This window comes from Ruditapes philippinarum, unplaced genomic scaffold (genome assembly GCF_026571515.1).
Source record: "Ruditapes philippinarum isolate M1 unplaced genomic scaffold, ASM2657151v2 ctg2418_1_1_1_1, whole genome shotgun sequence".
NCBI classification, from domain to species: Eukaryota; Metazoa; Mollusca; class Bivalvia; order Venerida; family Veneridae; genus Ruditapes; species Ruditapes philippinarum.
In genome coordinates this window covers 127,081-140,215 of record NW_026864039.1, presented here as the reverse complement: position 1 = coordinate 140,215, position 13,135 = coordinate 127,081, and the positions used below count along the sequence as shown (strand labels likewise).

General features: G+C 36.3%; 1 protein-coding gene across 2 annotated transcripts in view; it reads right to left on the bottom strand.

The window, feature by feature from the left end:
- The window catches only part of LOC132724229 (synaptotagmin-7-like), a 210,658-nt gene that overhangs the window by 138,760 nt on the left and 58,763 nt on the right, over positions 1-13,135 (bottom strand). The window lies entirely within an intron of this gene.

The following is a 13,135-nucleotide window of genomic DNA, read 5'->3' as shown; positions in this document are numbered from 1 at the left end:
TGCCTCAGCATGCAAACTGTCCAAAAGAATTCCAATCTATTAACATTACAGTAAGATTACTGTCAAATATACTTAGTAAACAATGGGCTAATGTAAAAGCAGACATTGAGCCAAGAATATCTGAAAAGTTATCATTTTATGATTGATTTAATTGTTGTTCTTTTCCCCCAGTGAGTTTTATATTATGATTCTTAACAAAGTCTTATAGTAAGAAGGAACAATGCTATCTTATTGAGTTCAAATGTTTCACACCATTAGTCACCAATGTTTACTGTTTGGGTCATCAAAACAACTTACCAAGGGCTGGAATAGTAACGTATGCCATCTTGCTTTGACTATATTATTCTTCTGTTTCTTTAATGGGCCTGAACTATAGACCTACACAGCCTGAGAGTCTAACATATTACCTTGACCTTAAAACACCACTGTATCTACCTTAGAAGAAACAAGATGTACAGGGTGTGAGAGATGTTGCCCTTTCAACTTTCATTCATGAAAAGACTCAATAAAATCAAGTTTTATAGAATTTTGGTTCATCGCTCTCGTTGGATCTCCACTTTTACAAAATATATAAAATACAAAAGTAATCAGAATAATGTTACCTACCAGAATTGTAAATAATAAAAAAATAGTTCTAGAAATTGTTCATGTAATTATGTAGTTAAAGATATTTGTAAAGATTACGTAGCAGACAAAACCTTACATGAAGCCAGACAAACAATGGAACAGCCATTGTCATTAACTGGCAATATGACTTCATTCATTGAGGGACAGATAATTTGAAGGCAGACCTGTGATTACATAACTGTTATGATGAAACTGCTAGACTTTAAATTATATACCTCTGCCAGATCAAGAGTCTCTTGGTAGTTACTGGATATAAGGGTCATAGAAAGGCAAAGACAGCTTCAGCAGGACAAGATAAGGACAAGATTAGAGCAATTTGATGCATACACAATACATTAGTTGCTTAGCCATCAATGCATCATATTTTATATCAAATAGATAATATATATCTATACAAGTCTCCACAATAATAACCGAGGCTCAAACGCTGGAAATACGTAATACCTAAGGGGTTCAAGAAAGCAACAAAAGGTGGCAAGTAAAATAAAACAGGCAAGATCTATATTTCATTCACACTAACACAACAATCAAAATCTCCTATTCAGTCTGCAAAAACAGACATGATGGTTCTGTATTTCTTGTATGGTCAACTGTTGCTTAGCAACAGTCTTTTTTTAAGTTGTTACACACTAGACTGAATCTTGCACAATTACACAAAAAAGACAATTGTTTCACAGTGCACAAGAATGTTGAATGTTTCTGCAGTAAGACAGTTTCTAATGTATATATTATAAAAGCACCTACAGATATACAGACATTATTTGGATGATAGCTCTGTTATATGAAGTATAATGTTCATTTTGAGAATTTCTATACAATATGGAATGATATTTGTCTAAAATATAGCCCTGTATTGACCTGAAGCCCTCTGTTAATTAATCTTTTCATTTCAAGCCTATCTTATCTTATTTTTGTTGAGTTTCTTTCTTCATACTACTTTTACATCATTATTAATCAAGATGTATTATTAAATTTCATGTTCGGAACCAAGTCCAAATTACACGTTTATTCCGACTTATGGTTTCACTGAGTATTGTGACTTTTAAACAAGACTTACAAAGCAACATCCTCGGTAACCCAGGCTATTTACTGTACACATGTATCGGTAAATACTAAATGTAGTATATACGGAATGTGTACCGTGGGTTACGACGATGACAAAGCAACAAATACAGAAAAAATTACTTGATTTTTTTATGTAAATATATAAGGAATATCGCATAAAAAAGTACAATCCTGATACCTTCTGATGCCTTGCACTGCTCAAGCTGATTATGTAAAATTATATCATAAAGATATGTTTAATTAGTGCCTTCATGACAAAAGAGCCCATAACATTTTTTTTTTCAAACTTACAATTTCCTATGTTGATATAACTAATACTTTTATGTGTATTTACATATTTCTTGACAATCAGTACAAATTTTTTGAGTCAAAGACAATCAGAACAAAGTTGTTATTTTTGTTCTTACTATAGATGTATTGTGAAGAGTTACCAGTTTCCTTCATTTTCAAATTAGGTCAAATATATATCAGACTATGGAATCAGACAGTGTGGTAATCAGAAGTTACAAAACTTATTCCTTCAAAAAAAGACTATCTAAAGCTTTACCTTTCAATAAATATTGGCCAAATTTCCTTGGAGAGATTACATGTATTTTGGAACATCTCCAAATATAGCAATGATATAGTAGTGTGGGATGCAGGAGGAATCATTATTCTATGAAATATGATAATCTTGAGAGTGCATCTAAAAGACACACATTGTATATATTCAGCCATTCATCATGCAATAATTTCTACTTTAAAGACTATTTGCTTTTAATTCTACAGGGATATATGATGTAGCTAAAAAAGCAAATTTTCATTTATTGTAACGGCAGATATTCAAATGCTATTTTCTATCAATTCATTTCTTGGAATAAAGATATAAACTAGAAATAAAATAACAATGACTTTGCATAATGTTCACCAGAATTACAGAAAAAAATTGCTCATACGTTTTTCATAAACCTTCAATATGTTATATTTTATAAAGGACAATGCAAATCTTTTCCTACTCTCTCCATGGATCCAGATATCAGAACCATTTCAATTGAAAATATCCTTATTTTTCAAAATCTGTTAAAAAAAGTCCTAACTGAACCAAAATTTAACAAATTTGCCAAAGTTACTTCTGGTATTTTAACAGACTGACATAGGCATTTTAGTCACAACCATTTAGTATCTGATTTTCCTTGGGATTTTATTTGTCAAGTTCTATTTAATTTGTTACACTTTAGCTAGAATTGTCGGTAGTTTAAATATAAAATGTTGCAAAATTCAAGATAATACACTTGAACATTAAGGACCAAGAAAATAATAAGTCTTGTTCTTGGAGGACTGATCCTATTATTTCTTTATCATTAGTGGATTGAGAAACTTCAAGCAAAAATGCTAAACATTAAAAATGAAACCTGATCGAACCTTTTACAGAATTTAAAACTTCCTTAAATTGGTAATGAACCAAATATTTTCCCCAATTAGGCAATTTCACACAGCAGAATTTTCCAAATTAGGCTAAGTACTTTTTCAGAAATGGCTTGGAAAAGTCCTGAATGAATGCCTTACTGATAATATATGCTCAGTATTGAAATATCTGTTCTTCATCTTTCCCCTTTGAACATTACAGACCTTCCCATAATAGACCAATTCACTTTAAAGTATTGGACCAAACTTAGTAAGCTGACTATATAAAGACAAAGTTAAGAGATGATGCATGATTTATTCAATGGTCTATGTTCTTTGGCTTTAGTGGTTGAAAACAATATGTGTATAAATATTTGTGTATAAATAAACTGCAGTTAGGGCACACAAGACCACTAAACAATTGATTCACTTAATTTACTTCATTTTGTCCGATTATCACAAATTTAAGCTTTTTGGCTTTAAAACAATTAATTTAGATATCATTATGCAATAATGTGAAAAATCCAAGTATAATTTTGATAAAAAAAATTCTAGACCAAAAAAGTACCATGTACAGATAATTTGCAGGAAATTTTTCAAGTGACAGTAAAAATGCATTAACTGTCTCCTGGAAATGCCAAACATTATCAAATCAAGTTCCGCAGAAACAGTGTTCAAGGAAAAACTATTTACCATTAGAAGCAAGACTTAGGCTTCATTCTTACACTGAATAAATGGATATTTGATATGATTTCAGATTTCTGACTGTAAAAATGAAATATTTTTATTATATTTAAGGAGTGCAATAATTATGTGCTGCAAAACTTAGCAATTTAGTCATCATACCAGCTCTTGATGTTCAAATATCTTATGATAAGTACATTCACATATTCCCCCCACCTAGCTCAATAAGGACGCATTGGATTACTAACCAAGGGCCACTGGTTCAATCCTTTGGCAAATCATTAATTCTCTGTGACAATTGAGTTCAGTGGTCATACAGATTTGGAAATCATTTCAGATAAGTAAGTTCGTCACTTCCAAGAAAATTGGTAATAACTGGCTAGTTACCCAGGAAAGCCGGACAAAGAACATGTGTTAAAATCATTGCAAAAACAAGGAAGTCAAAGAAAACTTTTAAAATCACTGCAAAAACCAGAAAACATTCACATATCTTGTATATTTCTCTGTAGCTACATTAAAACAGAGGGGCAAAAATCCATTTTCTCCAATTTTCTTATAACTTAATATTGCTCTATGATTAAAACTTTGTTTAAGTGGCAGAAAATGAATTAATAATATCAATAATGTATAATTTAATACAATATGCACTTATATTTATCTTCAATTTAATTTAATAGTTGAATGGCATTTCAATTTTTTACCAATTAGGAAGTTTATTAAGAGTGCTTAGTATTTCCCCACTGGCAACTGGCAACTTCTTCACAATCATCTCTTCACAGTTGAGGATAAATAGCATTTAAGACATTTAACATTAAATTATTTTAAAACAAAAACACTCTGTGAATCTTGAAATTCTATGTTCATTGACAATAGTATAGCATGGCATGCAGGCAGTCAACCAAACTTTGATTCAGATTCTATTGCAGCATATTATTTTTAATTACATTACATTACATTATTATTTTTAATTACATTATATTATCTAGATCTATCCTTGAATAAGAAGGAAATATTCCTGTAAATCCTGCAGAATTACACTATAAATGGTGGAAAAAACAACAACAAAAAGAAAGTATAAAGAGAAGGTCAGACTTTTGATAAATGCAGCCTTTTCCAAAAATTCTCTTTTGGCAGATAATTTCTAATTTTCTAATCTATAAATATTTGACAATACAATTATGAAAACTCAGTATCTGGAAGAAGATTTTTATCTGTCTGGAACTTAAAGACTAACTTTAATTTCTTACTTCCAATCTGCAGACAATTGTCAGTGGATGATTCCTGTGATAAACATTTGAAGCCTATAGGAACAACCCTGGCATTCCTAGAATTCTCTTTTATTATGTTGTCTGAACTTCGGAAATTACAGGTTACATAATCATTGTGTAATATAAAGACACTGGAGAATATAATAAATGCATTTGTTTTTTTTTTCACTTTGCTTTGATGGTCTAGGCAATTAAAGTTATGAAATATTATGGAGCTAAATCTTACAATATAAAACAAGACTGGTTCAACATTATTTATGCTTATTTGAAATTAAAACAATGCCTCAGAAATGAATTAATTTTTACTTCTTTGTAAAGGACAAGGACAGGTTTTATAATGTTTAAATAATAGTTTTAGAGCATGTTAGATGCTTGTTACATGAAGAATTAGTCCATAATGTATTTGTCATGAAAAGAGCAAATATAAACAAAGTAGAGTGGTTAAACCAAAACTCGGTACAAAATCGTCACAAATGTTTGATAATGTATCAAATATAAATGATAGGAGTAAAATGAGTGAAGATAAGGTCAAATTAAACAGATGCTCAGCACAATGTAGGCCTTCTATTTGGACTTTGTGCAGATAAGTATTTGTAAAATTTGTAGAAGATTTAACCTAAACTGCAAACACAAATTTATATGAACATTTCTTTAACATTAGTGTTCAATTTATCTACACCAGTGTGCCTGTTCAGCAGCCAAAATGCTGCTGTTTTATCCACTGGACTAAGAGTAACTCCTCTTTTGTCTGTTACGGTAGCGTCACATGACCATGCAGGAAGTTTAATGAACCTTACAATTTTAGATGAAAGGAAAATAAAGTGAATGTTGTTTTTGTCAGTGTTTGCACTAAGTACTGGTTTACCCCAAGCGTTGTTCCAACCACTCTAGTATTTTGACTTCCATAAAAAAACACTAAATCACTGTAACTGTTACGACTAATTGCCAAAAAGCAACAGAATAAAATGATGGTACAGTAGATAGCTGGCCAATGAGTAACAGTTTGGAAACTGTAAAAGTACTTCAAAAATAAAAAATGTTTGGGAAATGAAAATAAAAGCATTTCTGGACCAGAGAATGGGCTTTAATCCTTACCCTGCTGATGCTGAATGTGATAAGCCTTTGCCACCAGTATAGAGCCAGGCTAGCCAGCGTATTACATCTGGGCGGTCTGTCACCAGGCTAGCCAGCGTGTTACATCTGCGCGGTCTGTCACCAGGCTAGCCAGCGTGTTACATCTGTGTGGTCTGTCACCAGGCTAGCCAGCGTGTTACATCTGTGTGGTCTGTCACCAGGCTAGCCAGCGTGTTACATCTGCGCGGTCTGTCACCAGGCTAGCCAGCGTGTTACATCTGCGCGGTCTGTCACCAGGCTAGCCAGCGTGTTACATCTGCATGGTCTGTCACCAGTCTAGCCAGCGTGTTACATCTGCGCGGTCTGTCACCAGTCTAGCCAGCGTGTTACATCTGCGCGGTCTGTCACCAGTCTAGCCAGCGTGTTACATCTGCGCGGTCTGTCACCAGGCTAGCCAGTGTGTTACATCTGCGTGGTCTGTCACCAGGCTAGCCAGCGTGTTACATCTGCGCCATCTGTCACCAGGCTAGCCAGCGTGTTACATCTGCGCGGTCTGTCACCAGGCTATAGCCAGGGTGTTACATCTGCGTGGTCTGTCACCAGGCTAGCCAGCATGTTAGATCTGCGCGGTCTGTCACCAGGCTAGCCAGCATGTTACATCTGCGCTGTCTGTCACCAGGCTAGCCAGCGTGTTACATCTGCGCGGTCTGTCACCAGGCTAGCCAGCGTGTTACATCTGCATGGTCTGACCAGGCTAGCCAGCGTGTTACATCTGCGCGGTCTGACCAGGCTAGCCAGCGTGTTACATCTGCGCGGTCTGTCACCAGGCTAGCTAGGGTGTTACATCTGCGCGGTCTGTCACCAGGCTAGCCAGCATGTTAGATCTGCGCGGTCTGTCACCAGGCTAGCCAGCATGTTACATCTGCGCTGTCTGTCACCAGGCTAGCCAGCGTGTTACATCTGCATGGTCTGACCAGGCTAGCCAGCGTGTTACATCTGCGTGGTCTGACCAGGCTAGCCAGCGTGTTACATCTGCGCGGTCTGACCAGGCTAGCCAGCATGTTACATCTGCGCTGTCTGTCACCAGGCTAGCCAGCATGTTACATCTGCGCGGTCTGACCAGGCTAGCCAGCATGTTACATCTGTGCGGTCTGTCACCAGGCTAGCCAGCGTGTTACATCTGCGCGGTCTGTCACCAGGCTAGCCAGCATGTTACATCTGCGCGGTCTGTCACCAGGCTAGCCAGCATGTTACATCTGCGCTGTCTGTCACCAGGCTAGCCAGCGTGTTACATCTGCATGGTCTGACCAGGCTAGCCAGCGTGTTACATCTGCGTGGTCTGACCAGGCTAGCCAGCGTGTTACATCTGCATGGTCTGACCAGGCTAGCCAGCGTGTTACATCTGCGCGGTCTGACCAGGCAAGCCAGCGTGTTACATCTGCGCGGTCTGTCACCAGGCTAGCTAGGGTGTTACATCTGCGCGGTCTGTCACCAGGCTAGCCAGCGTGTTACATCTGCGCGGTCTGACCAGGCTAGCCAGCGTGTTACATCTGTGCGGTCTGACCAGGCTAGCCAGCGTGTTACATCTGCGCGGTCTGTCACCAGGCTAGCTAGGGTGTTACATCTGTGCGGTCTGTCACCAGGCTAGCCAGCATGTTAGATCTGCGCGGTCTGTCACCAGGCTATAGCCAGTGTGTTATATCTGCGCGGTCTGTCACCAGGCTAGCCAGCGTGTTACATCTGCGCGGTCTGTCACCAGGCTATAGCCAGTGTGTTACATCTGCGTGGTCTGTCACCAGGCTAGCCAGCGTGTTACATCTGCGCGGTCTGTCACCAGGCTATAGCCAGTGTGTTACATCTGCATGGTCTGTCACCAGGCTAGCCGCAGCGTGTTACATCTGCGCGGTCTGACCAGGCTAGCCAGCGTGTTACATCTGCTCGGTCTGTCACCAGGCTAGCCAGTGTGTTATATCTGCGCGGTCTGTCACCAGGCTAGCCAGCGTGTTACATCTGCGCGGTCTGTCACCAGGCTATAGCCAGTGTGTTACATCTGCATGGTCTGTCACCAGGCTAGCCAGTGTGTTATATCTGCGCGGTCTGTCACCAGGCTATAGCCAGGGTGTTACATCTGCATGGTCTGTCACCAGGCTAGCCAGTGTGTTACATCTGCGCGGTCTGTCACCAGGCTAGCCAGCGTGTTACATCTGCGCGGTCTGACCAGGCTAGCCAGCGTGTTACATCTGCGCGGTCTGTCACCAGGCTATAGCCAGTGTGTTACATCTGCGCTGTCTGTCACCAGGCTAGCCAGCGTGTTACATCTGCGCGGTCTGACCAGGCTAGCCAGCGTGTTACATCTGCGCGGTCTGTCTCCAGGCTAGCCAGCATGTTACATCTGAGTGGTCTGTCACCAGGCTCTACACTGTTGGCTGACTAACTTAAAGTTTTACAATGACATCCCCAAATTGATAATGGACTGTTCCAATATGACTTTTGGAGAATAAAGCAGCACACAATATTTTTGTACTCTGATATAAAACTGGACTTTAAAGTCCACTAATTTTGCTATGTAAGGAAAAAGTCAAGATTGACTGAGCAAGCAATAAAGGAAATTTGCCTGAAGGTCACACTATCTAACATACATAAGAGAAACAAGATTCATCTTCTAGGACCTTTAGCAGCAACCGAATATGGAAACAACTTGATTTCTATTCATGAAGGGCAATTTTAATCAAGCTGGTAACATATGACAGGTGGTTTACTTATGTTCTATATCATCCCAATTTAAATCTATGGTACTAAATAGTAATAATAATAATAGTGCTCCACAATAATTTGTAGAGCCCACCAAGACCATTTTGTCAATAGATATCAGAAAGTTTTTTTTTTTATTTTAGCAGCTATTTAGATTATTGGAAGGTAATAATTGATATACATTTACAGAGATTGTCTTAAGCGATTGTTGAAATAATTAAGTGACCATTTTAAGTGTTTCCCTTGCACGGTCGCTTAATACAAGTTTGACTGTACCTGAGTAGACCATAAGCTTGCAGGATAGCATCCTCATATGAAATAATCCAAAATCACTGTACAGCAGTAAGGGGCATGATAGAAAATGTAATAGAAAAGATAATGCAATAAAACTGTAAAAAAGAAGACATAATCTAATCAATGAACAAATCATATATTCATCTATTGTGCCTCATATAAGGGAGGAAACTCTATCAGAGAATATAATATTCTGCCACACATGATAGTCATCACAGAGTAATTTCCCTTGCAGCATGATGTACTTCTAGCGAACGATCAATCAAGTAATCTGTCTCTACAGCAGCACAATCAATCAATGATTGCATGCAATCATGTGACTTTATCTTGTAATATAAGAAAGCTCCTTAGTTCTATACCAGTGACGCATTGATCACACTGATTGCACTGAACATCGTAACAGAATGATTTATTAACTTGTATAAAGAACACTTGTTGTTGTATTCACTGCACCTCAACTTGCTGACAACAATCAATTAACTGAAGATGATACTATCTCCTCATCTCTAATTACAATACCAAATTATTTGTTGCATCTGTCACGGTCTAGGAAGTATTTTATTAAGAGAAGAAACCTAAGGAGGTCTAATTAGCTCATATTGGTAGTCTATAGCTTTATGTTCAAATTTTGTCAATGCATAGCTATTTGAGAAATGATATAACATTGTAATGAGATTTATATAGCAAATTCGTGGCAAAATAAACTGGGTTGAAGACCCCTTTTAAGTAAAATTGTGTAGTCCTCAAGCTTGACCCAATACACGAAAGCTCAAGGGGTTGTCACACCATAACGTTCTGGTCAGACGTTCCCTGACGTTGGAGGAAATATTGGTAGTGGCCTATGGTTGCTGGGATAGCGCCATGAGAAGAACGTTGTGTGAATGCCAGTGAACATCGGTAATTGGTGGAGAACACTGGTCCGGAGAAAAAAGTTTAGAACATGCACAAAAGTTCTAACTCAGACCAGCATTCTTCAACGTTCATGGAATGTTTTACTAACTTTTGCGGAGTGTTGCCAACGTTCGGCTATTGTTAGTTACCCATTACTCAACCGCTAATTGGATGTTACTAATCTTTTATTTTGCATTGAACGACTCACTGGCAGTCTGTCAACTACCACTGAACGGTTCTAAGACACACAAAATGTGTGATTAAAATTAAACAAACGTCCTTTTGGCATTCATTGAGCATCATTAAAATTTTAAGCGTCATTCAACTGTTTCACGAACGTCCATGCATATGTAAAAGGCTCGGTTCATTTGATTTTGGGCTACCATAGAGAACACCTATTATGGAAGATCTTGAAAGATCATAGATATAAAAATGTCAAGGGTTTGGCAGAAGCTAGTAGAAGCCCTCATTTCAACTTTTTGTTTTGGCATCATGATGAACGATTGAAACATTTCAGAGAAAGTTTACCAAAATGTCATGGTGTGACGGGCCCATCAGACATAGGCATACAATATACTACCTACCAATACAACTGTAGTCAACATTCTGGTCTTATTATTTTGTATGAAATGACAGTATTATATGGACAATTAAGTCATTAATGCTGCTAGCAACAATTAAGTTACCTATCAGTTTGGCTGACTGACATAAAATTCTATAATGGGGAACACCTCTGTAAATATGGTCTTCAAATTTAATCATCAATCTAAACTTTATAATGCAACCATATTTTAACTATGTTCAGTACCATACCCACTAGAATTCTGATCTCAGGAAAGAAAGATTGGAGCACCACACTAAATACTGTATTCGGGTAAATACCAGACAAGACGTTTGAGTGATAAAATGCTAAAATCTTGCCTTTTCACCAAACAGACTTAAGATCATCTAAATCATCTCTTCACACTGATTTAAATATATGATAATGAATGAAAAATGTGAGAATCTGCTGGAAAAAAACAATGATATTTGTCTATTTTGTGATCATGATTTCTGCAAGCGTCTAGACACCATAGTTAAGTCCAATTTAATCAGGCTTATTTATACATTTTTTGGGCTATTTAAAAATTTACAATTTAATTAATGCCTTACCTTGGCTTTTTCTGTTACTATAAGGATTCAGAATTCTGACCTCAAGATAAAATATGAAATAAAATGATGTGCAAAAATCTCCAACAGCTATCTTTTCACATACCAAGTTTCACCAGAATAGTGCCACCATTTTCAAATTATTTTCCAGTCAACCATACAGACAGAGGACAAACAAATTTTTAGTCCCCTCCAGTGTTAACCTCCATACAGAACTAACATCACTTTAAGTTTTATAACATGAATTTTTTACAACCATGGATGATTATAATATATGTGAAAAAAGCATCTACATCATCATGTTAGAGTGGAACTTTATTACATAAGAAATTTTTTATATTCTTAACTTTTCTTACTTCAGATACTATACTAATTATATTTTAACAACAGTTGATGTTGACCATCCAATTATTAAACTAAACAACTACAGCTAATATGAAATATTTCAACTTGAGAAATAATCCTAACAAAGTCATCCCCTTAAGTAAAATCCATACAGCCTAGACCATTTAATAGACCATAACTCAAAAGTTTTATCCATCTACAATAACTTATTATGCACTAACCTATTTGTACTATTGCAAAATTTAATTTTAAAAAACAAAATAAAATATTATTACTACTGTAACATTGAAATAATGTCACCATATCAGCTCCTATTAAATCCAAAACACAAGTTTCTGTATGAACTTACACAAGTCTGTTATAGACACAACTGTTGCGCAATCTGCATTAGAAGAAAATCATCAAACTTAATCAAAGCTAGGAAAGTGGAAAGATCAGCTAAATCAAATATTAGAAATATCCATCTCAGCCTAATAATGTAAACAATGTCTGCTTGACAAAATTCTTCAAAATAATCCATAAAGCTTTGCATCGTATGAAGATGTTCCACGATGACGTATCAATACACTGTTTGTCACAGAATCACTTATATTCACAGGAAAATATTCCCTTATCATTTATATACCATGATATCAAATTTCTAAGTGAACCATATTCACATTATTATATGATACAACTCACAATCCATATCATCAATAATAATCATGTTTATCATAACTTTAATGATTTTTATAGTTTTGTCGATAAAATCCATTCTTTGTTCATAAATCAAAGCCTGTTAAATTAGACACAGTTGATGAAACCTGCATGCAAGGTCGTTAAAGCGAAAGGTAAAAGTGTCCTTGAATGACAAAGAAATGTTTAACCACAATCTATAAGTGAATAACAGAAACACGCAAAGAATAATAGCCAGTAATATACAACCTTGAAAACATATTGGAATCCTTCCTATTCTGTATTTCTTTAATGAACTGATCCAAATATGAATTTAGAACGGTCAATTATCAATGTAAGGGATTTCAAAACCCCAAAACAGAGTAACACATTAATAAAGTAACATTAATCATAAGATGCAGCTATATAATTTTATACCATGTAATGTTTCCCAACGTAGTAAGTAGAATGTTTTCTGTCTGCAGCTTATTTCCTATGTAAATTAGACAAGAATATATGTTCTTTTGACATGAAATCATAACAGTCTTGCTTTATAACAGAATGAATTTTATTAAGATTATGCTTTGTGTTTTATGAAGAAAGAAATTTTCACATTAGTACTACAAATTTTAGCAGTTCAGAAATATATTCTCCATGGTGTCATTTTGTCCAATGGAAAACTAGTCTATACGCACCTTGGGAACTTCTGATATATACAAATTCTATGTATAGAAGAACATGACCACACCTTAAAATCTAATAAAAGTGCAATTTAATGTGAAAGTTAAAATCTTAAACTGTATACTGAAACTTAAAGCATGGATCTCAAGCTAAGACCATTTGTGACAGATGGACCTCTAAGACCAATAGACTTCTATGAGCATATTAGACCAATGGATCTCTATACAGTACAGATATCGAGGAATATGCAAAAACCTCCGAGGATCGAG